The sequence below is a fragment of the Acanthochromis polyacanthus genome, chromosome 20, assembly GCF_021347895.1.
Source record: "Acanthochromis polyacanthus isolate Apoly-LR-REF ecotype Palm Island chromosome 20, KAUST_Apoly_ChrSc, whole genome shotgun sequence".
NCBI classification, from domain to species: domain Eukaryota; kingdom Metazoa; phylum Chordata; class Actinopteri; family Pomacentridae; genus Acanthochromis; species Acanthochromis polyacanthus.
Window position 1 is genome coordinate 820,373 of NC_067132.1, and position 19,334 is coordinate 839,706.

Consider the following 19,334-nt stretch of genomic DNA (forward strand, 5'->3'; position numbering starts at 1 on the left):
CGTCTAAAATTAAGAGTCGCTTCCAATCTCGGGGTTACAATTAGCATGTCTCGGTTGTTTCCCTGATGCCGTGTATGGTGAATAGTGACCTAAATCACGAGAATTTGGACCATCTGCGTGACGCTCATTGGCTGACATCTGGGCCGGCCGCTCATGAGATTTAATAAAGGCTATTGCGCGTGCGCATAGTGTCGGGCCGTCCCAACCTGCCGTTACGCTGTAAAAAAAATCCTAGTGAGAACCCTGCACCCTTGCACCAAAGTTGTTATTTTGAGTTGAAAATGATTGCACACCATAAACTATTGCATCACAGTGTCACAAGCCTGCATTTAGTCACCTGTGACTCGTTTAGGCTTGATTACTCCCTATAAATTGTGCCCAATAGTCACCTGTCCACAGTCATCCCATGCTCGTCAGCAGACAGCAGTCATGAAGTCCAAGGAGCTGTCAGAAGACCTCAGAAAGAAAGTTCTAGAGAAGCACAGAGATGGACAAAGCTATGCAGCCATCGCAAGTTCACTGTGTGCTAAAAAGTACTGTTGCATCACTGGTCCAGAAGTGGAAGCGCCATGTACCACTGTGAACCTCCGAAGAACAGGGCGTCCCTCCAAAATCACGGCAAAAGGCAAGAGGAAACTTCTCAGGGAAGCCAGAGCAAACTCCTCCGGAACTCTAGAAAACCTGAAGAAATCTCTCCAGGTTGCTGGGACTAATGTACACAAGTCCACAATATCCTGCCCTTTACACAAGGAAGGTCTCTATAGGCGTGTTACAAAGAAGAAGCCATACCTGAAGAAACATCTCAAGGCTCGTCTGCAGTATGCTACCACACATCTGAAAGACACTCCAGCGATGTGGGAAAGAGTGATCTGGTCAGATGAAACGAAAATGGAACCTTTTGGCCTGAACACCAAGAAGTAAGTATGGGGAAAAGCCAACTTAGCTGATGATCCGGCTCATACCATCCCTACCATGAAACATGGAGGTGGGAACATAATGCTATGGGGCTGTTTCTCTTCCTCCGGTCCTGGTGAGCTTGTCTGTGTACAAGGAATTATGGAAATACATTGACATCCTGGAGAAGAACCTCTTCAAGTCTGCAAAAAGCCTGTACCTTGGGAGAAGGTTCACCTTTCAGCAGGATAATGATCCAAAGCATACAGCTGGAGTGACACAAGAATGGCTCAGGAAGAAGAAAGTGAAGGTTCTAGACTGGCCAAGTCAAAGCCCGGACATCAACCCAACAGAAAACATGTGGTGGGATCTGAAGATTGCCGTCCACTGGAGATCACCTGACTCAGCTGGAGCGGTATTGCAAAGAGAAGTGGGCCAAACTGTCCAAACAACATTGCGCAAAACTCACTGCTGGCTATCCAAAGTGATTGGAAGCTGTTATTGCTGCCAAAGGAGCTACAACCAAGTACTGACTATGACTTGATGTGAATACTTTTGCAACAATGAAATACAGACTTGTGTAATCTATCTATAGTAAAGAGTGCTTATGAACAAAAACAGAGATGGATTGCTGTGTTTGTGCTATTTGCTGTCATGCAAACAGGTAAAACTCACTTCCTTTGTTCTGTGCCAAGAAATTGAGTTTTGGTCATGGGTATGAATACTTTTGCAACCCACTATAATGGGAAACACTGGACCCTAATTTTGAAGAAACTTACTTAGAATTCCATTGACTTTTTTCCGGTCAAGGATCCGCTTTCCTTCCTGTCCTAGGGGGTTGTTGCCAGGACAACCAAAGGGGATTGCATTTTGACACTCTTCGACAGTGAAGAAATGATCAAAAAGTGCATGAAAAAGACGCATGCAATGTGGTTTTTTTGACGCTTGATTCATGGCAGCAAGGCGAAACGATGAGATGAACACTCCACTCCCAGGAAAGAGCTCCTGCTGGCCCGATGGTGATGATGGACTGTCACGATGTTTTTCTCCAATGAGGTCACAAAGAGTCTGAAGCTCTCTGACCTGGTCTGGATCTGAAAGGGAGAAATAGTACAAAAATACAACAAGAAGAAAGTACCAGGATACTCTTTAAAATGGTGGGGAAAAAAAAATCAGTGGCAGGCAAGTTCATTTTTGAACATATTAAAAACATGCCTACACAACATTGCAAAGGCCTTCTTCAGGGCAAATAAAAACAATATACCATGAGAGGAAAAAAGAATATATAAAAAATATATGTATGTTCACACATACATACTCTCCTGATCAAAATATGTTTATTCATGCTTATGTGTATAAACAATCCTGATCAAAATTTTAAGACCAGTTGAAAGATTGCAGGAATTTACATTTGCACTGCCGAATCTTAAGAAGGTTCTAAGTGGAGCTTTGAACCTTTTTAAGAACCAACAGTGCAAAATGTAAATTCTTGTAATTTTTCAGCTGGTCTTAAATTTTTTTATTAGGTTTGTTTATACACATAAGCATAAATATACATATACATATATAAACATATACATATAAACACACACCAACATACATAAATATATATATTCACACAAAAGCCATTTTTAATGCTTCAAGACTAGGTAGCCGACCTTTCACCAGTGTTTCCACTGGAGACCACCACCAAGCAGCTCTTGGCCCTCCCTTGCAACGCTAACGAATTCCTGTGCCCAGATGGTAATGTGGACCACCACCAAAATTTAATCATGTCTTCCTTGTCTCATTACTAGGGGAGGACAAAGTACTTAAATGCATTACTTCACTGAAAGTAGAGTACTCCTGGAAAATATTACTCCCAATACATGTGAAAGTCGTCCAGTCAAAATTTTACTAAGTTAAAGTACTGGAGTACCAGCTTTTGAAAATACTTAAGTCTTAAAGTACATTTTGCTTTTATTGTCAATGCATGATTGTATTGTTACCACAATAAATTTAAAGAACTTAATGACTGAAACTGCCTACTGAATGCATTGACCTGCTCATAGAACCTGTAGAAAAAAAGCTTGTAAAATATGTTACGTAAACTATAGTAATGCTTATTCAAACACGGCTGGGTTGACAAAAGGAGAATCAATGCTGTTTTCATTTTTTTCGTTTAACACCCCCCAAAAAACAGCATGGCAGTGTTCTGACTCAGCTCTGAATATGTGTGTGATTTACCTTACCTCGACATGCTTTATCAAGTTGGACAGTTTTGTAGGTGGTGATGAAGTTTGTGTGCAGCAAACAGAGCAAACATTTAAACAATATTAACTATTCTTCATTTCAACAATCTCAAACATGGACTTTAGATATGGCCGTGGGTGTTCTGGTGTGGAATTGTCATCTGTACTGCCAAGACGAAATGTTCTCCGAGTAAACGGCGTATATGTGAGGTACTGGTACAGCATCAGCACTTGAGCAAATCACACGTAGATCGCAATTTAGAGGAGAAAATAAATTTCATCCGCTGACTTGACAGCTATACTTAAAAGTAACTAGACCCTTCATAGAAATATAGTGGAGTCAAAAGTAAAATATTTGCTTTTCAAATGTAATGGAGTAAAAGTTTGCAAAAATAATAATACTCAAGTAAAGTACAGATACACAAAAAATGTATTTAAATACAGTACTCAAGTAAATCTACTTTGTTACTGTCCACCCCTGCTCATTACCAACATTTCATCGAAATCTGTGAATTATTGTTTAAGTTATTTTGCTCACAAACATACAGAAACACAAACCCAGGCAAAAACATAACCTCCGTGGTGGAAGTAATATATTAACACAAAATACTTGCCTATTCTTGAGATGACTTCATCAATCCTTCTCTTTTTGCGTGTGATTCTTTCAAACTCCCCCTTACATCCATCACATGGTGTCCATGCATTTTCTGCCTGATGTCCGTATGGACTGTTGCCCCCGTCAGATGACCTGCCTGAATCTCTGCTGTCCGGTGCCTGGCGGGCTGCTTTCCCACTGTCGGGTGGACTGACCCCAATAGCTGGCGGGCCAGCTTCATGGCCTCTGCCATGGAATGGATTAGAGGTGTTGAGGTCACACCCTGGTGGGCTGGGTGTGTGGCTGACATAGGGAGAAGGACCAGAGGTGTTGAGGCCATACCCTGGTGGGTTGGGTGTATGGGTACCATAGGGAGATAGACCAGAGGTGTTGAAGCCATGCGCTGGTGGGCTGATTGTATGGCTGCCATAGGGAGAAGGCCCAGAGGTGTTGAGGCCATGCGCTGATGGGCTGATTGTATGGCTGCCATAGGGAGATGGACCAGAGGTGTTGAGGTCATAAGCTGATGGGCTGGGTGCGTTGCCGCTGTAGGCTGATGGATCAATGGGGCCCCCTTTGGTAGACCTATCATAAAATGGCATTAAACCATGAATTATATTTCTGTAGACATAAATCGCCCAGAAAAGATAAGACAAATAACTAAAAAAAAAAACTGACTAAAAAAATGACATTGACATAAAAGAAGGGTAGATGCTACCTTGATAACAGGGGCTGTCTACTCTGTTTATGTATATCACGGTTGGTACCAATAATAAAAATAAATGCACCATGACCAATATGCCACATGAATAATCATTTAATAATTAAAAACAAATTATTTCAGTAGTGGATATAGCTGATCTACAAGCTCACATGTTGTGACAGCTTGCAGATAGGCTACACTGGGCCCCCTATTTAAAGCTTTAAATAGCTCTCTTGGGGTAACCCTTTTCACACACCTGATTGTGTAAAAAGAATAGATATTTGTTGTATACACCAGGTATTGTATCTCCTGGATGATGATGATGTGTGAATACACTAAAATAAACTTAATGTATACTTCTATTATTTGTGAAAAGATTTGAAAATTTATAAACATCTTACAACAGACTAATTTAAACAGAGGAATGTTAAAAGTTCTGAGCATTATACAAATACAATGACAAAATAGTGGTAAATAATTATCATCTGGGCCCACAACTTCAAAACTTTTTATCCCTAAGTCAAACTAAACACAGACTTTGGATTCTGGGTCATAAAATAAGTTCTAAGTAAAACTTGTATTGGTCATTAACATACTACATACTAAAATAATTCTATGATCACAGACTGGATAAAAAAGTTATCCTAATTTTTTTTGTGTTTTTGAACTTTGCCAAATCAGATATTGAGCAAAAGTTTTGATCATCGGGGGCCGGGCAATTATGTAACAGTTATGACAAGCCTACCCATTGGGTGGTGGGCCAGAGGTGTTGTGGCCTGTTGCATGTTTCCCGTCAGGTGATGGATTCAGTGATGGTATTTTCTCACCATGTTCAGACAGTGGGCTCCTATCTATTATAATGGTGTCAGACCCTGATGTTGAATCTGATGTCTCATCGCCTTTCAACATGCTTAAGAAGGACTCCGGTTGAAATGGGTGGCCTGTAGGTGGCTTAACCTGATTTTCGCCTGAAATATATTCAACAGTGGCCTTGTAAAATTTCCCATCTGACCACTTTGCCAAAACAGGATCTCCTGTTCTAAGATTTTGCAGCTGCACAGGAGCCTCATCTCTTTCTAAAATGTCAGATGCTGTAAAGATTTTGCCGGTGTAACCATCCTCCCACCTGACAAATGCAAAACACCCTGAGAGAGAGAGAGAGAGAGAGAGAGAGAATGTCTAAAAATGTTTATAAGGGAACAATAATTTAGACTTACATTTTCAGACCTGCATTTGTACTATAATGCGAAAATCATTACCCTCCATCTCTATTTGCAACATAGCATGCAAAACAGAAACTATATAAGTTCACATTAATATCTCAACACTTACCGGATTTCTCATTCAGGGGAGGGGAGCTCTGCAGGTCCTTCATTTTCTGGGTGGGTAACCGTACCCTCTTTTTTGCTGGCATTTTGCCTCCGTCCATCCTGAAAATAAAAAATAAAAAATAAAAAATGGATCATTAAGTATAATATAAATAGACACTATTTTAACCCAGTTCAATTGTTTTAAGGCAATAGTTTGATCAAATTGAGCAAAAACCCAATCAAATAATCTTCCTAATTGATTGGTAGTTTCATAAGCTGTAAACCCAACAATATTAAAATAATAAAAATAATTTAAGACTGTGAACCTTAGCGTCTCTATTCTTGGGCAAGCTTGTGTGGAAAAAAAAAGATCTGCAGCTACCACAGAGGGGGACTCCGGTCAACCAAGTAGAGTTTAAACTGAATCAAACTGTGAACTTAAATTTTTAATCAGAAATAAAATCAAATTATGGTTTCTCTCACATACAAAAATTTAACAATCGAATAAGCAGTCAATAAATGTAATCATTATGTCAATCAGAGATTTCACAAGTACACTGTACATCAGCGGTTCTCAATTGTTTCCATTTCAAGGACCCCCCAGTTAAAAGCCTAAATAGTTTTGGGCATTTATTGAGAACAGTCGATTACAACCTCACAAATCTGTTGAGAACTTTCGTATCTGGCTTTTTCCCAAACCAGGACTGCACAGTAACATCTTGTTCCTCATTTTACAACATTGACTCTAACCCTTCACCTAAAACATATCTTAATATGTTTTGGAAAATACTAAAATAAAAAGATGGAGACAAAATGTTGACTGCACAGCTTAGCCATTATCTACCACTTTTTCTTATTGCAGCTAGCCAACCATACCATTTTTCACATCATTATTACAAAATGTGTTAAGTTGGCATTGTCAGTTACTTATTCACACACATATAGATTTTTTTTTTCTATTTTAGCTTTGTTTTTACTTCTTTTATAGTTATTACTCCTTCTGACTGTCTAATAACTGCTGGCTTTTATTATTACTGTTATCATTTTATGGTCATACAAGCCTTGTTAACGTTTCCTTTAACCACCATTAACATCATCTATCTCTGTGATAATAATGCAACTGTAAATATCACCAATCAAATTGTTAGCACACTCACATGACCACAAATTTTGTTGCTCACATGTTGTTTGTCAGTCCGTTTCACTGTACTGCCTCATTGCACAATGAAAGAGCATGATACAAAGTATTTCAGCATGAACATTTGTATTTTCAAAATGTGACAACGTCCTGTACATCTCTGTCGTTTGTAACAAACTACACCGTGAGAAAGTCGAGGGAAAATCCAGGGAGTTATGATAATTATAGTTGGGCATAACACACCGTCCTCAGTGGAAATAAACGCACTGGGGCCGCATGGGAGACCCTTCGAAGATGGCGGCTTATTGCTGCATCAGCTTCAATTGGCAGCGCCCCGCCAGTCGGCGAGCCCTAAACTCTTAATAATTATGTATGATTTTTCAGAAGTCTGAATAAAAAACGGGCTGGAGTTACTATACCTACAGCAGTATTTTCAAACATTTTCAAAGTCTTAATTAATATGCATTGTGAAAGCTCATTTTTAAGATTTACTCAAAGACACTCTAAATAAGTTGATAAACAGACGCCATTACCGGACCACTTCGTTGTCCATCAGCTAAATATGTGATGGACGACGGTCAAAAATTACTTTATTCTGCACTTTACAACATTGTGTAGTTCACCAACTAATGTAGCTTGGAACTCTTACCTCTCCAACTTACGCCGTGCAGCAGCAGCGGCCTACGGGACACCTTCCTCTTCTTTTTATTTGGCGACTTGGCGGTTTCTTGTGTTCCCGCTGGTGAAACAATCATCTTCTTCTCCTTTTTTTTTTGTTTTTCAGCGGTTGGCAATCTAGCAATAGGTGTAACAGCGCCCCCTCTGCTCTGGGGGATATCTCTGTTTCCTGGGAAACGAGCAAACATTGCAAGCGCGCTCATTTGGCGGGTGGAGCTGAATGACAACGTTTGGGAGAAACTGCGCGGCGTCTCTGTAAAGAATAATGACTAAAAGTAAGTAATAGCATAAATTCTTCTTGTCTTGTGATTCAACGGACTCTATTAATTCATGAGTTAGGATAAATGCAGCATTTAATGGCGTGACCACTTACCTGTGATACCTACTAGATCATATATGGATGTCGACTGAGGCAGAATGTCTACTGTTCATAAAATTAATCGCAATTGGTTATAAATATCGATGGTGACGAATCTCATAGACTTAAGACTCAAAAGTCTTAACATACAGTGAAGACATGCCAAAGAGAACATTTGAACCGTTGTTTGGCACAAAACACGTCTTTGTAACCACATCAAAACTGCCATTCATTCACTGGTGATAAATTAAATGTAGCACCTAAGCCTAGCTGTTCTTATTCTTGATCATTTATATTCAGTGCTTCTACATAGTTAATTATTACATTATTTTGGTAAATTTTACATCATGGCATTTTTATGAGTTAATAATACAAATAAAATTGCACAACATTTGCATTTAAGTGATCAAATTGATCATCAGTAATGAAGGTAATTATTCAGTAGTTTGGCCTAAGATTTTGCAATTGTGGTACTTAACAGTGCAGTATAGCCTAGTATTGATAATACAGCTCTGTATTATTTTTATACTAGTCATTACTATAATTGTGAAATGACCATGGTTTCTATGTTTCCCTCTGCTATTTAGTAAACAGAAAATTAATTTTCAAGCTGGGATATCATTTTTTTTCCGATTAGGACAGAAAACTCATGCAGGATAAAGAATAATCAAGTTAAATTGTAAGTGATAAGAGAAACTATATCTATCCCACTTTATGAATATAGAAAATTGGAAGTGGAACATTAAAGACTGAGGATTGCTAGAAAATGTATTTGTGTTTACTAAAGAGCTGATTAGATTGAAACCCCTATTACGGAAAGAACACTTGATGCTCCATCATAATGAACAGTTTTACTTTTACAAAAAGTTCCAGTGTATATTCCAGCAACTTGTGTCTGTATTTGTATAGTACTGGAGAGTCAAAATGACCAGACGAAAACCTGGGAAACGATGGAGAAGGACTGATAAAGAAGACCCAAAAAAACGACCAAGACGGACTGTGCAATTGGTGAGTAGCCTGGCATAGCTGTGTTGCAGCAAACTTGCAGCAGATATGAAATTTAATACCCTTTTTTCCTCTCTGCAGTCATCCCTCCATGCAGCCACCAGTGTTCATGTGGAGACTGATCAGCAGTATTTAGGCAAGTTATGAAATGTGTGTATGTTTTATGTTTAGAATATTTAACTAAGGGGCTGCACAGTGGGGTAGTGGTTAGCACTTTCGCCTTTCAGCAAGAAGATCCCTGGTTCAAATCCCGGCCTGGGATCTTTCTGCATGGAGTTTGCATGTTCTCCCTGTGCATGTGTGGGTTTTCTCTGGGTACTCCGGCTTCCTCCCACAGTCCAAAAATATGCTGAGATTAATTGGTTACTCCAAATTGTCCGTAGGTGTGAATGTCAGTATGATTGTGTGTCTGTATATGTAGCCCTGTGACAGACTGGCGACCTGTCCAGGGTGTCCCCTGCCTTCGCCCGAGTCAGCTGGGATAGGCTCCAGCACCCCCCGTGACCCCAGTGAGGATAAAGCGGTGTAGAGAATGGATGGATGGATATTTAACTAATTAATTGATTATTAAGAAAATATATTTTCATCCCTACTGTGAACCTTTCATATTTAAATTAAGGCTGTTAATAACATAAGGCCATGATACTTTAATATAGGTCACCCTCACTGTAAACTGTAACACATTGTTTCAACTTAAAATTATGAGCGAAAGGGCTGCCTTAAAATTTTGAGCTAAGTCAACAGACTTATTTTGTTATCTTGATTAAATATCTCTTGTTGTATCAACACTTTGTGCGAGTTTAGTTAACTTGGAATTGTTAATTTATTGAACTTTTTCGGGTAGTTGTTTGAACTTGCAAATCCATTTTAGGTCAATTAAAATAGTTAGTTGTGTGAACTTTTGTTTTTGAATTGAATCAACTGTTAAGGGGAGTTATTTGAACTTGTAAATCTGTTTTAGGTCAATTAAAATAGTTAGTTGTGTGAACTTTTGTTTTTGAATTGAGTCAACTGTTTAGGGTAATTATTTGAAGTTGTAAATGTAATTCAGGTTAATGAAACAGGTCTGTTCACATGGTTTAAGTTAATGAATTTACTGAACTTGGTATGTTGTGTTGCATTTGTCTTAGTACATTCAAATTTGTACATTGACACAACTCCATTTCTATTTGTTAAACTACAATACCTTTGTCAAGATGTCAAAAAAAAATGACCTAATCATTCCAAATTGCGTTGAACAAAACCCAATTAAAAAGATCAACCAAAACTGATTTACCAAAATAAATGTTACAGTAACCTATACATGATTGGGGCACGTTAGTTTCTGAGACACACATGACTACCAACTAACATCTAATCAATGTCACATTTATTGATGCACCTTGTCATTTTTTATGTACGATCTAAACCAATTCCACATCACCAAATTCTTGTGAGGCTGAATGCTTAATATTTCAACACTGTTGTGCCAACTGGTACCTTGAATCAATGTACAATGCAAAATATGAGAAAATAACAGAACGTGCAAATATGGAAAACAGACAGCAAACTTGGATTAAAGTGACTTCCACGTCTGTTTAATTATGTGACAGCATCAGACCAAAACAAACATTTAAACAAATAAAAACAAACAGTTTCAGAGCTCTAATGTGCAACTGGGAGTTAGAAATAAGCCACAAGAACTTCAGTATCAATTTTAACTCTCAGACACGTGAGCAAAACAAGAACTTCAGTGTCAGTTTTAACTCTCTGATACATGACAATAGTCATCAGAACACAGTCTCGACTCAAAAACATTCATCATGTCTTATTAATGCATCAGATATGTGATGAGGAGCACTCCAGAGAGCACGGTGAGATGGTCAGCTGTCAGCCAGTGATGAGTCTGAACCTGAAGAACCAACCAACAGAAAACTGGACCATAGTGATGATGACTCTGTTCCAGCTGATCTTCACAAGGCTAAGGATTCATTCAGTTTGACACTTTTGTTCAGACATGAGGTGAAAGCATAGATGTTGATTTATACCTTCCACAGTCTCGGCGAACAGCGCTCGCCTTCTTCAGAAGCGTCTCACTGACAGTGTGTGACTGGTCAACCGGCAGGTTTTGACAGCCAGCATATGCAGCGTGCCCAGTAGAGTTGCCAGATCCACCGGGCCAACCACACCCACGCTGTAATGGCATGCCGTGGTGAGCTCAACAACCCGACCGCCCCACCAGGCACAATGTGATCCCCGCCGTCCTATTTCCTCTGGAGTCGAGTGTCCCAGGTGTGGGAGAGCACCAAGCCCCCCACCTCCTCCCTGTTCATGGCCCTTTCCACACGTCACATGATCTCCATGGCCTCCTTAATCCAGCGTTTGTGGTTGTTGTCTTCGGTTCAGATGACTTCTACTCCGTCCCAGTCCCACTCAGAGACAAGGAGAACATTTTACACAAGGAATCTCAATTTGAGATTCCTTGTGTAAAATGTTCTCCTAGTCTCCCCAATGTCTTCTTGTTGCAAGAGTCGCATGGTATTGCATGACATTGCATGACATTGATTTTGTGTTTTGGGTGTACTGGAAGTTGGTGTGGTTTTACAGAGACAAATATATAAAGAAAACACACTTTTTTTTCTACAAAACTACACATAAAAATCATACCAACTTCAAGTACACCCAAAAGACAAAATTGAGCTGGAAAAAAAGCGCAATGTCACATGTGAAATACCATGCAACTATTGCAAGAACACATACATTGGGGAGACAGAACATTGTACATGAGAAGAAAGAGTATCAGAAGAAAGAAAAAAAGAGCATCAGAAGGAATGCAAAAAGGTAAGAGCAACACGACTCACAAGAACTCAGAAAGAAAAAGCACTACAGGAAAATCTCAAATCTGCAATATCAGACCACTGCAAAAGATACAATCATGTCTCTGAGTGGGACTGGGACGGAGTAGAAGTCATCTGAACCGAAGACAACAACCACAAACGCTGGATTAAGGAGGCCATGGAGATCATGTGACGTGTGGAAAGGGCCATGAACAGGGAGGAGGTGGGGGGCTTGGTGCTCTCCCACACCTGGGACACTCGACTCCAGAGGAAATAGGACGGCGGGGATCACAGTGTGCCTGGTGGGGCGGTCGGGTTGTTGAGCTCACCACGGCATGCCATTACAGCGTGGGCGTGGTTGGCCCGGTGGATCTGGCAACTCTACTGGGCACGCTGCATATGCCAGCTGTCAAAACCTGCCGGTTGACCAGTCACACACTGTCAGTGAGACGCTTCTGAAGAAGGCGAGAGCTGTTCGCCGAGACTGTGGAAGGTATAAATCAACATCTATGCTTTCACCTCATGTCTGAACAAAAGAACTCAAAACTCGAGAACAGTCTTACATGGTTTTCCGAAGGAGTCTGTTTCTCAAGCCATGCACATGTGAGGAACACTGTCCTCCACCAATGTTCATCAGGACCTTCTGAATGACCTCAAATGTGTACCTTAGTTCTTTTGGATAGTTTATGTTTAAAGCAAAAAGAAGACCCATCAGCATCGCAATTGCACTCGGGATGTCCCTCAGATCAAACAGGACCACTGCTTCCTCAAGGACCACTGACGTGTCAGTAATGTCTTCTCCCTCTTTCACAATGCCGACTTTCATTCCCTTGGTGAATGTGTCATCATCAGTGGCCTACACAAGTATTTGAAGGAAACAAAAACATATTTATCTATCTTAGTTTGTTGTTGCATTTCAGCCCGATCTCACGAGGATTCGTGAAACTGTCACGTAAATTTTTGTTTCGGTTTCGTGCGCACCAACACAATTTCGTCATGTTTTTCGTGCCGCTCACCACGAAATGCACACCAATGTATTTTAAACGGCGGACTTTTCGTGCCACTCAGAACGTATTTCAAAAGAATGGCTATATTATATTTTTAATGTAAAACCGTGGCGAATCCAACGCTATATTTTGCATGACATCGTCCCTAAACATAACCCTAACCATAATCCTAACCATAACCTAACCATAAGCCGGTGCTACACTTACCAATTTGCATAGGAATTTCAAGAATGTCCGGCGGCCAGCGGCCGCAAACGCGATCACACAAGCAGTATACGCCGATGGACAGCTTAGATCGTCATGAATCCGCCGGTATAAACCACTTTCAGATGTGATTACCACAGCGAAAAACATTTCGTGGTGAACGGCACGAAAAACATGACGAAATCGTGTTGGTGCGCACGAAACCGAAACTAAAACTTACGTGACAGTTTCACGAATCCCCGTGAGACCGGGTTGTGCATTTATGTATGCATACACATCCACACATATATGTGTGGCACTTATAAGGGAGCCAGAAAGGGAATGGTTTGATCTCAGTTTAAAGTGAAAATATTTAGGGAGTGAATGCATCTCTATTGTAATTTCTATTTGTTCCCAGTTACAGTTTTTCTCAGTCGCTTTAGTTCATTTCTCAGATCAGAATTGATATTTGCACAACAGTTAGTGCATTTCTCAAAACAATTTGTACAAACAGCAAAACACCATGGATGACCTGCAAAAGCCAGTCTCTTGCTCAAAATCTTTAGTTCATCTCTCAAAAGTAAATATCTGTGTCAATGAACATCTCAGTTCCATCAGAATGACAAGTCATTGTGTTATTGTGTATGGATAATACAGTCAAAATGTTTAGTCTTGTTCTCATAAGAACAGTGTTCTCTGGAGGGAAACTATGGATAAAGTTTTGTCAATATAATGTCAATTATTGTAACTTGTAAGTTACACCTTAGTGTATGTGGGAGATTGATTGCAAGAGACTGGATAAGATTCATATTTACATTTTTACTGTTTGTAAAGTAATTTGTTGACAGACCACATCATTGTGATACAGAAAGAAAAACAACGCTGCATAGCACAAAAAAAATTAAAAAAAAATAAAAGTAGAAATGTGAACATAGGACAATCTCCTCAGGGAGAACTGTACTTGCAGTGCTGGAGGAATTACACACAAATTCTCATCACATCAGAAATTTATTCTCGTGTCTTTGAACGAGTTCAGAAAATTCTAACCCTTCACACATTTCCCTTCTTAGAGAAAGTCAAGATTCACCTAGGAGCAATTAACCAATTAAGGACAGATTTAGATTTTTTTTCTAAATCTGTCCTGAATTGGTGTGTTTGTATAGAAATGTATAGAAACATCCTGACATATTATGATAACATGTTCAATCATTTTGCATGTAAAGACTTAAGCGATGAATTAATGCCTAAATGTTGTGAGAGCTGAGACTATTCAACAGAGACCCATGATAATACATTTTGATCAACATGACAAAAGCAATTGATAATGTAGGAAATAGCAGAGAATTGTACAGAATCATTTGCATGGATGGACCAAAGCATTTGCAACTTGCTGAAAAAAGTGAGAAACTGCTTTCTTGATGTGCACAAGTGACACGATGATGTGAAGACTGAACACGGAGTTTAGAGAATTTCAATTCTGATCTGAGAAATGAACCAAAGCGACTGAGAAAAACTGTAAAATTTAAATTAGTTTACCAACCACTCAAAAAAAAACCTTGTGACAAAAAATTAACAATGCTTACCTCCACAGTCTTGAAAAAACAAGAGGGGTCCTCCTTGAGAAAATAAGGAAGGCCCAGCAGAAGTAGCATCCTCTTCTTGTGTATGGAGCTCTGATTTAAAACAAATAAACAGAAAAAATACCAGTTACTGTTTCCACCATCTCCTTGGACAGTTAAATTGCACTCCTTTCTTTCAGGATTCTATGAAATGTTATCACATGACTACCAATAAAAAGAACTAATTCCCTCCAGGAATTCGCGATGTTGCGATCGCGCAAATTCAACCAATCTCTGCGAATTTTGCGTGGCCTTGCAATGTGGTCCATTCACCGCAACTTTCACCGCAATTCTTTAGAGAAGTGGCCATGAATTCAGACACTTTCGGCCGCAACAATCTTGAAAAATGGCTGCAAAATCCTGGAAGAACTGTGATGTGATCAATGTTACTATTTGGTCACACCCATCAAAACATGCACAAAGAAAACTGTTTCCAACCTACCACTACTGATTTCTAAAAAGGTTAAAACACCATAACAACATCACATCACAAATTAGGACAACAGTTTTGGGATGTGATGGCACCTAAAAATCCAAGCTTTGATTCTCAGTTCAATCAAATACACTGGCTCCTTTTTTTTCTTCAATTTAACAGACATCAATGTTCTGCTACTGTATTGTATATCTGTACTGCAGAACAGTGTGGAAATAACACTTATGATCTTGAAGATAGAAACAACAAAAGAGGGAGGGATGGAAGAATAACTTTTAAACACTTACATCTTCATCCAGGCAGCGTGTGAGCCTCGTCAGTCCCACTATGCCAGTCTTTGCCTTGTACAGCTCAAGGAATCTTGACAGATATTGGTCCAGGCCGGCAAAGAGGGAGCCTTTCAGGTTAACAGCTGTAAGGTGGGCAAATTCAGTTTCGATCTGTTGGACGAGGGCAAAAAAAACAAAACAAAAATAGGTCAAAGAGCATGCTCTGACATTGCATAAACTTCACACGTCGAGTCTTCCTTTTTGTGTAAAATAATTCATGCAAGATTTAAGTTTAAAGGGAGAGTTTAGATTTTTTGAAATGGGATAGCATCAGATACTTACCCATTGTCAGTGTATTACCTACAGCAGATGGTCAGCATGCACCTTGTTTGAGGAAGCAGCAGGAGTACCGGTGGAGGAAGCTAGACAATGTACATGTTGTGGAGCAAAAGTAGCAGCAAAATGCAGCCACTAAAGTATCAGCTTATGGGTGAGCTATGATATAAATAATTTCAACACTTTACCTTCCCATTAGACAGGTAAGGTTGCTAAAATGTGTTTTGCTACCGACCATGCTCACAATAATTACATTCCTTAGCTTCTCACACCAAGCACGCTGTCTAATGCCTACTGCAGGTGACACAATGACCAGGGACAAGCACCTCGTACAGCCCTACTTCAAAGAATCCAAGTATCCTGTCAAACAAAATCTCATTCAAGAAAACAAATCAAAAATACTTTACCTGCCGTTCAAAGAACAAGGCTGGCCATCTTTCTTTGACTTGTGCCACAAGGGGTTCATCCTCAACAATCTCTTTTCTCCGTGAAGAGAATGTGCTTTTCATCATGTCATCAATTTCCTTCCAGTCAATCTTTTTTTTCTTCATCTCAATGGCCATGGCTACCCTAGTGAGGATAAAGAGAATGGATGGATGGACCATATTTAGAATATTTTCTCGGCTTTGATTTGCCACCAGACAGCATGTTTTAATAGGAAAGTGACATTATATAGGCCAAATATCACTCTCTCCTAAGCCAGGCTGTGTGCTGGCACGGTAAAAATGGTGAAAACATAGTGTACAACTAAATTGAAATAGAGTTTAGGTGAGCTTTTCTTGTGCCGAAAATACATTCTGCCACTGACCTTATCCACAGCAACACATAGCTTAACTTCATGCACCAGGACCCCTGCTGCTTTTCCAAACTGGGAGTGTGCCAATCAGCATCTACTGTAACTAATATGCTGTCAAGTATCTCATACTGTCCCACAAAAGACAAACCAAAAAAAAAAATCTGAACTATCTATTTAAGATTCAGCATCGCACAAAAGCTTATATATCACATATCACTGTGGGGCAGGAATCCTGCATGCTCACAATAAGAGTACAAATAATTGAATACCGGTTTAATACTTCTAAAACCCACAGACAAATGCAAAGGATGATCAACAGTGAAAATATGCTAGGTAAAAATGACAAAAATATGGAGATACAGGTCCCCACCCCAACAGTGACAATATATAGGCAAAATGTTTGACTGACATATAAACACATTTATTCATGAAGATATCATATTGAGAGTTGCTGTTTAATAGCGTACTGAGTCAAAGCAGTTGCCCCAATGACAGGGTGAGGCTCTATGTGAACATTTAAAAGATAGCAAAATATATACTAAAAGGATTGTGTAGAGTAAGCAGCTTTCACACATGACGCTGGATGTTCTGCTGTCTCCACCTGTTTCAGCTCCTGGGAGCTGCAGACCAGATAGCAAAATAGACAGAGTTTTCAAAACTTCCAGCAGGGCGGTAAAAATCCTCTCAGTCTGGAAGCGATCAGTTTGATGCAAACAGTTCAACAGCTAATGTGTATTTTTTCCGAGCTAAGTAGCCAGTATTAGCACTAGCCGTGCTAGTACGCAGCAAGCCTTAGCACCATTAAATTTTGTGTACATAGCGCAAATTCACAATATATGCCATGTCATAGCACTTCACATAGAAAGGGCAAGACTTGTGCACTGCTGTTGATATAATGAAAACTTTTCTCTGAGTCTCAACACAACTGAAAAGTTACCATGATTAGGCGAATTCAGACCACAGGCACGCAGGAGCGGCTTTTCCTCCACTTTGACCTCCGAGCAGCGAGATGATCGTTACCATAGATATCAATCAGCGTATCGTAGCGTATCTAGTCTTATTTATCTGACCCCGAGTAGCTCTCTTTCTCCGAACTGCGCTTTGCTCGGCACAGCGGCATACTGGTGATACACGGAGCAATAGAAATGAATGTGTTCTGAAGCGTAGCGGCATAACGGTGCTACACAGAGCAATAGAAACGAATGGGTTTTAAAGCACAGCAGGTCGGCACTTTGCAACCCCTCTCCCCTTCCGCGCGCGCGCTCCCCCTACACTCTGCCCCACCCTCCCCCACCTCTCCCTAGTCTAACCGTCATGTTAAGTCATGTTAACGGGCTTCATTTAAACTCAAACAGAACTATAACTCACCAAAAAACACCTCCCCTAGTCTTTTCATTGCTTCAATAATCACCAAATGTGATTTCAGCAAAATACAATTGTAATTCACCGAGCTAGGTTCAATATAACCCTCTGGCAAGACTGGGCATAACCTTGTATAGCTACATAGAAATATTAACGTTACAGTCGGAAAAAAAATCACCGGCTCCCTTCAAAATATGCTCTAACTTTCGTAGCTGCATTAAATTACAACTTTCCGCTAGACTCAGAACTTGCTGATCCCATCCCTGATCAATATATTCTTTAACACCCACACCTATATATACAAGCAGATATCCATAAATTCATACATACATTTAAATATCTATATGCATTGTTAATACATACATGTTTGTTTACTAATTTGCTCACACACACTCATACATTGGTTTTGACTGCTGTTTAAAATATTCATTCACTTCACTCATTTTCGACACCGGCCGTCCCCGATTTTCTCTTTATCCTTCTTCTTTTTGATCTTTTGAGTTTTTTGCAAGAAAGTTTTTCACAAGAAATCTTTTTTTTTTTTTTTGCAAATTAATGAATATATATAATTAATGTAATTTAAGCAAAATGCAGCTCTTTCAATATTTTCAAGAGGGTCCTGTTCCAGAAAAATGTGTTAACTATTCATGTGTGCCCTCGTATCTGTCAGGAGTAAGCTGCAGGAGAACACTGTCAGGAGGGTTGGCTCCTGGAGGAGCCCAAAACGCTGCATTTCAAGGGGAACACCTCCAACCTCTGGGTGTCAGTGCAGAATGTACCACACTCACTCTGGAAAATCAAGCCTCTCACTACCTGCCAGGTACACGCACCCTCTGTCTGTCTATCTGTTAAATGATGTGCAGAATATTTTGTCGCTGAGCAGATTTTGCTAAAATATGACAAAATCATTTGGATGTAAGAGGGAGACATACAGGCTGAGACAATATAGGTTTTGCATTGTGACAAGATGTTTTTGACCCTTAATGATTTTCATTCTATTTTATAACTAGAACAAGGAGGAGTGGCACAAGAGACTATTCCAGCTGTTGACTCCATCAAAGAAAATGAAGAACCGTCTCTCAAATCAGCCTTCAGAGATCCTCCTGATAGCCGAACAGCTGAACTACATGACAATGCTGAGTATGATCCATCTCAATCATTTGAGGAAGCTCTTCCTGATGTGGGGGATTGGAGGTATGATGATGGACATATGTTCAGTGAGGGATTTGAAGAGGGTTTGAGTGAGGAGTGTGCAGCAGACTCAAATTTCAATGACACAACAGACAAACCACTATATGACAATGCATCAATAACTGTGGCAGAGTGTCTTTTGATCATCATGGCTTATGTAAACTGTCATAAAGTAACTGATAAGGCCCTCAGTGATTTACTAAAAATGTTCAAGTTGCTTTGTCCTGATGGTCTGAATACAGACTGCTTAAACAGTGTACATAAGTTTAAAGGCTTTTTTTCTCCCACTCTGCATCATCCCCTATTGTATTGCATAAATACTGCAGTGCTTGTTTTGGGTCATTAGGAAGTGAACAATTAGAATGTCAGTCTTGTGGGACCAGTGTGTCAGAGGAAAGATCCTAAGAACA